The following is a 12015-nucleotide window of genomic DNA, read 5'->3' as shown; positions in this document are numbered from 1 at the left end:
GGATACTCAAAGTCCTGCAATGCCCTGCACATGAGGTAAGCCACATAGCTATGGTAATCAGGAGGACTATGCTACATTTCTAATTGAAGATATTTGCTAAAATTATTATTATTATTATTATTATTATTACACCTACTATATATTTGGATAGTATCGTGGAGATGGGAATACCCCTTTAAGTCTGGAATCTCAATCTGCATTTAAAGGGACCTGGTCATCCGAAAAAGACCAATGCTTTAAATCAGGTTTATGTTACACATATTTGTATAAAAAGAAAAAATAAATAAAAATTGTTAGCAGCATTTTTTTTTTCTCAAACTAACATTTTTATTAAAAATGGAAAATTATGAATCTTGCAATGTTCACACTGACCACTGGGGCTATTTTAGAGTCCTATTTTGTGCCCTCTCAGTTTTCAGCAGGCTCATTAACTTCAGAGGCAGGATCACAATGACAGGTCCCGTATTAACGGACTGCAGGATACATCAGTATTGTGCACCTGTGCGGCCTCCGCCCTTTATCACAGCGTCTGCTGCATGCGGTACATTAGCATTGTGACCCGATATTGGCAATTACGGCTGCTTTTTTTGTCCGATTGTTTTTTGGGGATTTGATGTCCTTTTCTGTGAACGGCTTAAAATGACAGATAACAAGGAATCCACTGATCACACTTGGCGCAGCACCACCTGCCCTGCTCCCCCTCCTTACAATGACCCCTGACCCTGCTCCCCCTCATTACTAAGACCCGACCCTGCACCCCCTCTTTACAATGACCCCTGAACCTGCATCCACCTCTTTACAATGACCCCTGACCCTGCTCCCCCTTTATACAATGACCCCTGACCCTGCTCCCCCTCTTTACAATGACCCCTGACCCTGCTCCCCCTCTATACAATGATCCCTGACCCTGCTCCCTCTCTTTACAAAGACCCCTAATTCTGTACCCCTCTTTAGAATGACCCCCGACCCTGCACCCCCTCTTTACAATGACCCCTGACCCTGCTCCCTCTCTTTACAAAGACCCCTGATTCTGTACCCCTCTTTACAAAGACCCCTGACCCTGCCCCCCTCTATACAATGATCCCTGACCCTGCTCCCTCTCTTTACAAAGACCCCTGATTCTGTACCCCTCTTTACAAAGACCCCTGACCCTGCCCCCCTCTATACAATGATCCCTGACCCTGCTCCCTCTCTTTACAAAGACCCCTGATTCTGTACCCCTCTTTACAATGACCCCCGACCCTGCGCCCCCTCTTTACAATGACCCCTGACCCTGCTCCCTCTCTTTACAAAGACCCCTGACCCTGCCCCCCTCTTTACAATGACCCCTGACCCTGCCCCCCTCTATACAATGATCCCTGACCCTGCTCTCGCTCTTTACAAAGACCCCTGATTCTGTACCCCTCTTTACAATGACCCCCGACCGTGCACCCCCTCTTTACAATGACCCCTGACCCTGCTCCCTCTCTTTACAATGACCTGACCCTGCACCCCCTCTTTACAATGAATCCTGACCCCCTCTATAAAATGACCCCTGACCCTGCTCTCTCTCTTTACAAAGACCTCTGATTCTGTACCCCTCTTTACAAGGACGCCTGACCCTGCTCCCCCTCTATACAATGACCTGTGTGCACGCTCATTAGACACCTTAATACACAAGACAGGTTCAGAGCCTGCCTGGTGTGGCTCGTATACATGTCTTCTTTCTTGAAGAACTAGAGTCTAAAAAAGCCTCAGAAGCCATGGGGGGGGGGGGGGGGAAGGGGAAACAACAAGATTTTTTTTTTTTTTAATAAATTGTGAAATGGAACAAAACACATTAACCCCCTCCCCCCCCTCAAAAAAAAATACACCTTTCCCAATTGGGCAATTTCCCATTTTTTTCCCCTTTCGTTTTTGTCCTCTCCATCCAAAGGCTTTAATTATTATTATTTTTTTGTGTACAACAAAAAGAAAAAAACTGAAAAAATCCTGCTAGGGCTTATTGTCGAGGTAGGTCTTTTTTACGGGGAGACACGGTATCAAGTAATTTGTATTGTACAGGAAGATTTTTTTTTTTGCAAACAGTAAAAATGCAGTGACTTGACAAGAATCTGTATAACTAATCATGTGCTATATATCTGCAAGTCAAATTTATGTATGAGATAGCCAAGATGATTGTCTATACAATGAAGGCAGTCTCATGCTCAAAGGTGTAGTGGATGGGGAGATATGGAGCCTGAAAGTCAAAAGTTCAAAACATTGTTACCCTTTTGCTTTTCAGTGTATGTTCTTTAGAATTGAAGTCCGGTGATAGAAGCAACTTGTGAACTACAAAATAAGAGTCCTTACAGTGTCTTATCGACAGGGGAACCTAACTGAAACCCTCCCCTCACATGGATAGCTTAGATAATTATCATCCTCCCTACTCTGTTTTCCCATTGAGCAGTATCATTGATGTTTCTCAAATCTGCTGATATAAATGGTTAACGGACCATTGAATAAACGTTCTTAGAGGTCTGGATTAACCATATGAGTAATTCATTTTATGGGTTAATTTCTCCACCTGGTAGATCGTATCTTCTACTTTGTTAACAGGGGGAGGTGAATATTGTGACCAGAAATGCTGAGGGTAGCAGCGAGTATATCTTTTTTCTCATCATACTGATCACTTGCGTTTAGGTAGTATATACATTGTGGCACCAATAAAAAAAAAAGAAAGAATAGGAATGTTGTTTAAACTGATGTAGATGTGCTTCACTACAATCCCCTGTAGCATCTCTGCATGAACCGTAGGTTAAAGACCATCTACCTTGAGTGTGCTGTGGGCAGGGCCGGCTCCAGGTTTTTGTGGGCCCCGGGCGGAAGAGTCCCAGTGGGCCCCATCCACACACAGACACCGATACGAACATATACATATTTAAAGACAAACTCACAAAAATACATATAAACAGACAAATATATACAGTCATATACACTTACAGACACACACACACACACACAAGTCTGCTGCATACAGACAGACACACACACACACAACTCTGCTACATACAGACAAACACACACAACTCTGCTACATACAAACACATACAACTCTGCTACATACAAACACATACAACTCTGCTACATTCAAACAAATGCACACAACTCTGCTACATTCAGACAAACACAACTTTGCTACATACAGACAAACACATACAACTCTGCTACATACAGACAAACACATACAACTCTGCTACATACAAACACACACAACTCTGCTACATACAGACAAACACATACAACTCTGCTACAGACAAACACACACAACTCTGCTACATACAGACAAACACATACAACTCTGCTACATACAGACAAACACATACAACTCTGCTACATACAGACAAACACATACAACTCTGCTACATTCAGACAAACACATACAACTCTGCTACATACAGACAAACACACACAACTCTGCTACATACAAACACATACAACTCTGCTACATTCAGACAAACACATACAACTCTGCTACATTCAGACAAACACACACAACTCTGCTACATACAAACACATACAACTCTGCTACATTCAGACAAACACATACAACTCTGCTACATACAAACACACACAACTCTGCTACATACAAACACATACAACTCTGCTACATACAAACACATACAACTCTGCTACATACAAACACATACAACTCTGCTACATACAAACACATACAACTCTGCTACATTCAGACAAACACATACAACTCTGCTACATACAGACAAACACACACAACTCTGCTACATACAAACACATACAACTCTGCTACATACAAACACATACAACTCTGCTACATACAAACACATACAACTCTGCTACATACAAACACATACAACTCTGCTACATACAAACACATACAACTCTGCTACATACAGACAAACACATACAACTCTGCTACATACAGACAAACACATACAACTCTGCTACATACAGACAAACACATACAACTCTGCTACATACAGACAAACACATACAACTCTGCTACATACAGACAAACACATACAACTCTGCTACATACAGACAAACACATACAACTCTGCTACATACAGACAAACACATACAACTCTGCTACATACAGACAAACACATACAACTCTGCTACATACAGACAAACACATACAACTCTGCTACATACAGACAAACACATACAACTCTGCTACATACAGACAAACACACACAACTCTGCTACATACAAACACATACAACTCTGCTACATACAGACAAACACATACAACTCTGCTACATACAGACAAACACACACAACTCTGCTACATACAAACACATACAACTCTGCTACATACAGACAAACACACACAACTCTGCTACATACAGACAAACACATACAACTCTGCTACATTCAGACAAACACATACAACTCTGCTACATACAGACAAACACACACAACTCTGCTACATACAAACACATACAACTCTGCTACATTCAGACAAACACATACAACTCTGCTACATTCAGACAAACACATACAACTCTGCTACATACAGACAAACACACACAACTCTGCTACATACAAACACATACAACTCTGCTACATTCAGACAAACACATACAACTCTGCTACATACAGACAAACACACACAACTCTGCTACATACAAACACATACAACTCTGCTACATACAAACACATACAACTCTGCTACATACAAACACATACAACTCTGCTACATACAGACAAACACAACTCTGCTACATACAGACAAACACATACAACTCTGCTACATACAGACAAACACATACAACTCTGCTACATACAGACAAACACACACAACTCTGCTACATTCAGACAAACACATACAACTCTGCTACATACAGACAAACACACACAACTCTGCTACATACAAACACATACAACTCTGCTACATACAAACACATACAACTCTGCTACATTCAGACAAACACATACAACTCTGCTATATTCAGACAAATGCACACAACTCTGCTGCTCTGTGGGGCCCACACCCGCGGCTTGGCGGGGACAGCACCAGCGGCAGCACCCGCGGCTCGGCGGGGCCCACACCCGCGGCTCGGCAGGGCCAGCACCCGCGGCTCGGCGGGTACAGCACCCGCGGCACTGGCAGCACCCGCGGCTCGGCAGGGCCCACACCCGCGGCTCGGCGGGGCCAGCACCCGCGGCTCGGCGGGGCCCACACCCGCGGAATCGGCGGGTGGGGGCATTGGCAGGGGCCAGGGCATACATCCAGGGGGTAGAAGCAGCTCACCGGGGCCTATAATGGGGAGGCGGGGAGGGCACTTACCCGATTAGGTCACGGTGGAGAGGGGGCCCACACAGCGCCGGACAGAAGCTCGCCTCCTTCATCTGTGGGACTGAGAAGGCGGTAGCTCCGCCCACAGGTGAAATTCAAACGAGGATGTCTGCGCGCCTTAAAGTGACGGCGCCGCAGATTGCTGCCGAGGACTGCGGTCCCCGGAACTCGGCCGGGGACCGCAGAACTGTAAAGGCGAGTGGGCCCCGGCCAAGGGACAGGAGAACTGACGAGGCCGAGTGGGCCCCCCCGGCTCTCCAGGGCCCCGGCATTTGCCCGGGTTTGCCGGGTGCTGACGCCGGCCCTGGCTGTGGGCTGAGTCTATATAAATATTTGATATAACTGTGTACCTGCACTTTGTAAGTAACCCCACATGGGGAGCCATACTCCTATAATCTGTATATACAGCGCTATAATGCCATCCAGGAGCACTTCCCATAGGAGTAAGGCTATGTGCACACATGTGCGTAATTCATGCAGTTACGCTGTGCTTGGTAGCGCAGCGTAACTGCATGCGTCCTGCGTCCCCAGCATAATCTATGGAGATTGTGCAGGGGCCGTGCGCACGTGGCATATTAGAGCGCAGCGCTTCGGCTGCTGCCCGAATCGCTGCGTTCTAAGAAGTGACATGTCACTTCTTTCGTGCGCTTTGCCGGCAGCTCCTGCTCTGTCTATGGGAGGAGCTGCAGGCAGAACGCACGTTCTCGCCGGCACCATGCGCTTCAGAACGCAGCTTTTCAGCTGCGCTCTGAAGCGTACCTTTTCGGTGCGGTGCAGAGCGCACACATAGCCTAAAACTTCCCACTATTTTAGGTTATTGAATTTTTTAGGTTATTTATGATTGGTTAAATTTAGAGGGTACATGATTCTATGTATAGTACCATCGAATGATTGTTGTTTACAGGAGCCATAGACTGCAAAACACATCCCTACTTTCTGTTTTTTAAAATATGTTTGGTCAATATTTAAGATATACATGTTATAAAGCATAGTGAGGAGTTTTTTCTATACAGTATATCGGTGCATTTACCGTATTTTTCGCTTTATAAGACGCACCGGAATATAAGACGCACCCCAAACTTAGACATAAAAAAGGTAAAAAAAAGAAAAATGGGGTCCGTCTTATACTCCGGTGTTCTCTTACCGGAGGGGGGCAGCAGTGGTGGTGAAGCGGGGTCACAGGAGGCACAGGTTGTGCTGGCAGGCGCGGCAGGTCAGTGGCAGCGGGGTCCGTGGTTGCAGGTGCCGTGGTTGCAGGCGCGGTGGCGTCCGCGGTGGCAGGATCCGTGGGGTCCGTGGTGGCGGCAGCAGCCGTGGCGTGTGAGCCGTGCAGCAGGCCGGTGCAGTGAGTGTCCGCGGTCCCGGTTCAGTGGTGGCAGCGGCGGCGGCAACTGCTCAGTGGTGGCAGCGGCAGGGACTGCTCAGTGGTGGCAGCGGCAGGGACTGCTCAGTGGTGGCGTGTGTCCGCGGTCCCGGTTCAGTGGTGGCAGCGGCGGCGGCGGCTCAGTGGTGGGAGCGGCGGCAACTGCTCAGTGGTGGCAGCGGCAGGGACTGCTCAGTGGTGGCGTGTGTCCGCGGTCCCGGTTCAGTGGTGGCAGCGGCGGCTCAGTAGTGGGAGCGGCGGCGACGGCTCAGTGGTGGAGTGTGTCCGCGGTCCCGATTCAAGTAATGGCGCCCGGAGCGACGCATGCGCAGATGGAGCTCTCATCCAAGGGCTCCATCTGCGCACGCGCTGACTCCCGGAGCAGCGCGTGCGCAGATGGAGCTCTCATCCAAGAGCTCCACCGGCGCCATCATTTGAAAGTGGGACCGCGGACAACTGGTAAGCTGCACAGCCGCCCGCCCCGCATGCACAGAGTGGCAGCCAGCAGGCTGCCCGCCCACCCCGCGTACAAGCCGCCGGGTACCTGTGCTTGCGTGCGGTGGCAGCCGGGTACCCATGGCTGTGTGCGGGCGGCAGATGGGTGACTGTGTGAGGGCGGCAGCCGAGTACCTGCACGGGCACCCGACTGCCGCTCGCACACAGCACCCGGCTGCCGCCCGCACACAGCCATGGGTACCCGTCTGCCACCGCATGCAAGCACAGGTACCTGGCTGCCGACCCCACACAGCACCCGCTGCCGCCCGTACACAGCCACGGGTACCCGGCTGCCGCTGCATGCAAGTACAGGTACCCGGGCGCTTGCATGCAGCCACAGGCACCCGCCCGATCGCCTCAGACAGGACCCCCCCCCCCCCCGCTACCGCTTTATAAGACGCACCCCCCATTTTCCTCCCAAAATTTGGGGAGGAAAAGTGCGTCTTATAAAGCGAAAAATACGGTATATGTTATAAGGACTCTTGATTACATAGGAGACCAAATAGGTCCTGGGTCAATATATTATACAGCTATATTTTTACAATACTTCATCAGCGCAGTTTAATGTAGGTTTGTTTGGGTTTTTTTTTTAATTTCCCTTTAGTCTAATCTGAAAATGGGGAGGGGGTTTATACAGAGTTTAGGATTAAAAAAAAAAACCTAGAAAATGTTCACTAGATAAAACAGGCATTTTATCAAAACTGCAGCAACAAGCCCAATAAGTACCCCACTGCATGACTCAGGGTCTGTGCCCCTAAATCAGGCTGATGGGGTAACAAAAACCTGATGACACATTCCCATTAAACGCCTTGTTTTTATATTATGTGGACATCAAGGAGTGTGTGTGTGTGTGTGTTCAGTGTATACATGCATGTGCGCTATGTGTGTATACATATGTGTGTATATGTGTTCAGTGTATACATGCATGTGCGCTATGTGTGTATATGTGCTCAGTGTGTGTGTGTGTTCAGTGTATACATGCATGTGCGCTATGTGTGTATACATATGTGTGTATATGTGTTCAGTGTATACATGCATGTGCGCTATGTGTGTATATGTGCTCAGTGTGTGTGTGTGTTCAGTGTATACATGCATGTGCGCTATGTGTGTATACATATGTGTTTATATGTGCTCAGTGTGTGTGTGTGTTCAGTGTATACATGCATGTGCGCTATGTGTATATACATGTGTGTATATGTGCTCAGTGTGTGTGTGTTCAGTGTATACATGCATGTGCGCTATATGTATATACATGTGTGTATATGTGCTCAGTGTGTGTGTGTTCAGTGTATACATGCATGTGCGCTATGTGTATATACATGTGTGTATATGTGCTCAGTGTGTGTGTGTTCAGTGTATACATGCATGTGCGCTATGTGTATATACATGTGTGTATATGTGCTCAGTGTGTGTGTGTGTGTGTTCAGTGTATACATGCATGTGCGCTATGTGTGTATATGTGCTCAGTGTGTGTGAGTGTGTTCAGTGTATACATGCATGTGCGCTATGTGTGTATATGTGCTCAGTGTGTGTGTGTGTGTTCAGTGTATACATGCATGTGCGCTATGTGTATATACATATGTGTGTATATGTGCTCGGTGTGTGTGTTCAGTGTATACATGCATGTGCGCTATGTGTGTATACATATGTGTGTATATGTGTTCAGTGTATACATGCATGTGCGCTATGTGTGTATATGTGCTCAGTGTGTGTGTATGTGTGTGTTTGTTCAGTGTATACATGCATGTGCGCTATGTGTGTATACATATGTGTTTATATGTGCTCAGTGTGTGTGTGTGTTCAGTGTATACATGCATGTGCGCTATGTGTATATACATGTGTGTATATGTGCTCAGTGTGTGTGTGTGTGTGTTCAGTGTATACATGCATGTGCGCTATGTGTATATACATGTGTATATGTGCTCAGTGTGTGTGTGTGTGTTCAGTGTATACATGCATGTGCGCTATGTGTATATACATGTGTGTATATGTGCTCAGTGTGTGTGTGTTCAGTGTATACATGCATGTGCGCTATGTGTATATACATGTGTGTATATGTGCTCAGTGTGTGTGTGTGTGTGTTCAGTGTATACATGCATGTGCGCTATGTGTGTATATGTGCTCAGTGTGTGTGAGTGTGTTCAGTGTATACATGCATGTGCGCTATGTGTGTATATGTGCTCAGTGTGTGTGTGTGTGTTCAGTGTATACATGCATGTGCGCTATGTGTATATACATATGTGTGTATATGTGCTCGGTGTGTGTGTTCAGTGTATACATGCATGTGCGCTATGTGTGTATACATATGTGTGTATATGTGTTCAGTGTATACATGCATGTGCGCTATGTGTGTATATGTGCTCAGTGTGTGTGTATGTGTGTGTGTGTTCAGTGTATACATGCATGTGCGCTATGTGTGTATACATATGTGTTTATATGTGCTCAGTGTGTGTGTGTGTTCAGTGTATACATGCATGTGCGCTATGTGTATATACATGTGTATATGTGCTCAGTGTGTGTGTGTGTGTTCAGTGTATACATGCATGTGCGCTATGTGTATATACATGTGTGTATATGTGCTCAGTGTGTGTGTGTTCAGTGTATACATGCATGTGCGCTATGTGTGTATATGTGCTCAGTGTGTGTGAGTGTGTTCAGTGTATACATGCATGTGCGCTATGTGTGTATATGTGCTCAGTGTGTGTGTGTGTGTTCAGTGTATACATGCATGTGCGCTATGTGTATATACATATGTGTGTATATGTGCTCGGTGTGTGTGTTCAGTGTATACATGCATGTGCGCTATGTGTGTATGCGCGTGGTGCATCCATGTGTCTGCCATGTGTGTATACATGTGTGTGTGTGTATACATGTGTGTATATGTGCTGTGTGTGTGTGTGTGTGTGTGTGTTCCTCCTGCAAAGATGTGGCATCAGGATCCAGTATGAGAAATAGGCAAGTCAGCCAAGTGTGAGCGATGCTGTGATGGGTAACCTTGTGCCCTGCCATTCATGTGGGATGTACGGTCTACATAAGATGGCCTCACCACATTCATTCCCACATGACAGAGCTCAAGGTCTCCAAATCTCAAACTGATCGCCCCATCTGTGGACTGTGCTGGAAAGAAAGTCTGATCCACGGAGGCCGCACCTCGCAACTAATGTTCCATCTCCAGAAACCTGCAAAAATAGTGATAGGTAGATAATGTATTGATTTACATAGACCTAATAACAGACTTGACAGATATGTAAAAATATTTAATTAAGAGGAGAACTCGTTCCATAATGAATGGGAGGTTCTGGAATAAGGGTGGTCACTCCCAAAGACATAATTTGGCTTTACATATATAACATAAGTGTAGATGACTCAGTCCGTAATCAATGCACATCACTAAGCAAAAGGAGTGTGTATATACAATATATATATGTATGTAATGTTACAAGATAAAATTACAATAAGGAATATTAAGTACAAGGTGCATAAAAACTAAATGTTAATACACTACAGTTCAAAAGTTTAGGGTCACTTAGATATTTCCTTATTTTTGAAAGAAGCGCACATTTTTTTCAATGACACTAACATTAACAATGTATAGAGTGTATTTCTGTTTAATGTGGTAAATGACTATTCTAGCTTCAAACATCTGGTTCTGAATGCAATATGTACATAGGTGTATAGAGGCCCATTTCCAACAACCACCAGTCCAGTGTTCTAATGGTACCTTGTGTTTGCTAACTGTGTTAGAAGGCTAATGGATGTTTACAAATCCCTTGAAAACCCTTGTGCAAGTATGTTAGCACAGCTGAAAACAGTTTTGCCGATTAGAGAAGCTATAAAACAGACTTTCCTTTGAGCTAGTTGAGAATCTGGAGCATTACATTTGTTGATTCCATTTAACTCTCAAAATGGCCAGAAAAAGAGAACTTTCATATGAAACTCGACAGTCTATTCTTGTTCTTAGAAATGAAGGACATTCCATGCGAGAAATTGCCAAGAATCTGAAGATTTCCTACAACGGTGTGTATTACTCCCTTCAGAGGAGAGCATAAACAGGCTCTAACCAGAGTAGAAAGAGAAGTGGGAGGCCGCGCTGCACAACTGAGCAACAAGACAAGTACATTAGAGTCTCCAGTTTGAGAAATCGATGCTTCACAAGTCCTCAACTGGCAGCTTCATTAAATAGTACCCGCAAAACACCAGTGTCAATGTCTACAGTGAAGAGGCAACTCCGGGATGCCGGCCTTCAGGGCAGAGTGGCAAAGAAAAAGCCATATCTGAGACTGGCTAATAAAAGGAAAAGATTAATATGGGCAAAAGAACACAGACATTGGACAGAAGAAGATTGGAAAAGAGTGTCATGGACAGAAGAATCGAAGTTTGAGGTGTTTGGATCACACAGAAGAACATTTGTGAGACAGAGAACAACTGAAGAGATGCTGGAGGAGTGCCTGACGCCATCTGTCAAGCATGGTGGAGGTAATGTGATGGTCTGAGGTTGCTTTGGTGCTGGTAAAGAGGGAGATTTGTACAATGTAAAAGGGATTTTGAATAAGGAAGGCTATCACTCCATTTTGCAATTTTTCATTTTGCAACGCCATACCCTGTGGACAGCGCTTGATTGGAGCCAATTTCATCCTACAACAGGACAATGACCCAAAGCACACCTCCAAATTATGCATGAACTATTTAGGGAAGCAGCAGGCAGCTGGTATTCTATCTGTAATGGAGTGGCCAGCCCAGTCACCAGATCTCAACCCTATTGAGCTGTTGTGGGAGCAGCTTGACTGTATGGTACACAATAAGTGCCCATCAAGCCAATCCAACTTGTGGGAGGGGGGAAGCATGGGGTGAAATATCT

General features: G+C 45.7%; 1 protein-coding gene across 4 annotated transcripts in view; it reads right to left on the bottom strand.

The window, feature by feature from the left end:
• Positions 1 to 12015, bottom strand: part of WDR53 (WD repeat domain 53) — a 39781-nt gene that overhangs the window by 9285 nt on the left and 18481 nt on the right. The window contains exon 1 of one of the 4 annotated variants that reach the window (XM_075340989.1): positions 10204 to 10333. The exons of the other annotated variants lie outside the window; for them this stretch is intronic. The gene's annotated coding sequence lies outside the window, so the exon portion shown is untranslated. Of the gene's footprint in view, positions 1 to 10203; positions 10334 to 12015 lie in introns of those variants that run through there. 4 annotated transcript variants of the gene reach the window in all.

This window comes from Anomaloglossus baeobatrachus, chromosome 3, assembly GCF_048569485.1.
Source record: "Anomaloglossus baeobatrachus isolate aAnoBae1 chromosome 3, aAnoBae1.hap1, whole genome shotgun sequence".
Classification (NCBI taxonomy): Eukaryota; Metazoa; Chordata; class Amphibia; order Anura; family Aromobatidae; genus Anomaloglossus; species Anomaloglossus baeobatrachus.
The sequence above is the reverse complement of the archived record's forward strand: the minus strand, read 5'-3'. Positions and strand labels throughout refer to the sequence as shown.